This window comes from Vulpes vulpes, chromosome 9, assembly GCF_048418805.1.
Source record: "Vulpes vulpes isolate BD-2025 chromosome 9, VulVul3, whole genome shotgun sequence".
NCBI lineage: Eukaryota > Metazoa > Chordata > Mammalia > Carnivora > Canidae > Vulpes > Vulpes vulpes.
Genome location: NC_132788.1, coordinates 42,373,011 through 42,375,133, shown reverse-complemented (window position 1 = coordinate 42,375,133; position 2,123 = coordinate 42,373,011). Strand labels below are relative to the sequence as shown.

General features: G+C 43.4%; 1 pseudogene; it reads left to right on the top strand.

Annotated features, from left to right (window-relative positions):
• Window positions 1–756: 756 nt before the first annotated feature.
• On the top strand, window positions 757–1,951 carry LOC112918529 (RNA-binding motif protein, X chromosome-like; annotated as a pseudogene).
• The last annotated feature ends 172 nt before the right edge of the window (window positions 1,952–2,123 follow it).

Below are 2,123 nucleotides of genomic sequence, written 5' to 3'. Positions count from 1 at the left end.
CATATTTCCTGAAAAACATATCTAGCTTAGTGATTGTTATGACTTCATGGCACATGATTTCAAAGCCATTCACCTGTGCCTAGAAGGCAGAGGAGAGGAAGAAATGCCCACTCTCCCGGCCCCCTGCCTTCCTCTTTCTGTGGATCAGAATATGCTGGCCAATTGCACCAGGAAAAAAAGAACAGCCAGAGAAGATTTTTGAAGAGCAAAACATACAATTATTTAATCTTACTCAGGGGAAATAAGAAGTGACACATACAATAGATACCATATGTGTCTCCTTCAGCAACAGCCTGGCTCTTCTTAAGTCCATGGTATATTATGTCTCTCTCCTCCAAACACAAATTCATTCCAGTTTAGCTGGTTTCAACTCGGCATGCATTCTTACTATATCTTTATGTATCACATCCAGGGAGACTGTATAGATTTTATATGGATTTTAAGTATATTTTACACAAATAGCATGTTTACTATGCAATTTTCTCAGGTCAGTCTCCTTCCTATTAATATCACAGTTGAGTTTGTTGCATACACATTCCTCTTCTCTAATATTATCCATTCTGTCCTATGGCAAAAGTTAAATCCCAAGTCCTGCTGCAGAAATACAAAATAGTTGTGCAGTAGTGCTAGTGGCTTCCCTCTTCCGTTCTCAGAACCAGCGGCCCTCCCTCGTGCTGAGCTGCTACAAAGCCCCTGCCAGTGGGTCATAGGAACTTGGAATGGTCGTCACTCCTCCGACTCTCACCAGGGGGAAAAATGGTTGAAGTAGATCTTCCAGGAAAGCTTTTTATTGGTGGCCTCAATACAGAAACAAATGAAAAAGCCCTTGAAGCAGTATTTGGCAAATATTGACTAATAGTGGAAGTTCTATAGATGAAAGATCGCGAAACCAACAAATCAAAAGGATTTGCTTTTGTCATCTTTGAGAGCCCAGCAGATGCTAAGGATACAGCCAGAGACACTAATGGAAAGTCCTTAGATGGAAAAGCCATCAAGGTAGAACAAGCCACTAAACTATCATTTGAAAGTGGTAGACGTGGACCACCTCCACCTCTAAGAAGCAGAGGCCTTCCAAGAGGTCTTAGAGGCGGAAGAGGAGGAAGTGGTGGAACCAGGGGACCTCCCTCACGTGGAGGGCACATGGATGATTGTGGCTATCCATGAATTTTAACATGAGTTCTTCCAGGGGACTACTTCCAGTAAAAAGAAGACTTTGTGGTAGTACTCCTCCTAAAAGATCTGCCGCTTTAGGACCAGTTCGCAGCAGCAGTGGAATGGGAGGAAGAGCTCCTGTGTCATGCAGAAAAGATAGTTATGGAGGCCCACCTCGAAGGGAACTCCTGCCCTCTCGTAGAGATGTGTATTTGTCCCCAAGAGATGATGGATATTCTACTAAAGACAGCTATTCAAGCAGAGACTACCCAGGTTCTCGTGATACAAGAGATTATGCACCGCCACAAAGAGATTATACTTACCGTGATTTTGGTCATTCCAGGTCACATGATGTCTACCCATCAAGAGGCTATAGTGTTGGAGATGGCTATGGTCCTGATCGTGACTACTCAGATCATGCAAGTGGAGGTTCCTACAGAGATTCATATGAGAGTTATGGTATCTCACATAGTGCTCCACCTACACGAGGGCCCCCACCATCTTATGGTGGAAGTAGTTACTATGATGATTATAGAAGCTCACATGATGGATATGGTGGCAGTCGAGACAGTTACTCAAGCAGCCGAAGTGATCTCTATTCAAGTGGTCCTGATCAGGTTGGCAGACAAGAAAGTAATCTCTATTCAAGTGGTCCTGATCAGGTTGGCTTCCCCCTTCTATGGAAAGGCGGTACCCTCCTCCACGTGATTCCTACAGCAGTTCAAGCTGCAGAGCACCAAGAGGTGGTGGCCATGGAGGAAGCCGATCTGAGAGAGGGGGAGGCAGGAACAGATGTTAAAAACAAAACAAAACTTTGGACCAAAGTCCCTGTTCAAAGAAATAAACAAAAAAGTGGAACCTATTCTGTCATAACTACCCAAGGACTACTAAAAGGAAAAATTGTGTTACCTTTTTAAAATTTCTTATTAAGTTTCCCTTCCATAATTATTATGTTCTTGTGAGGGAAAGGA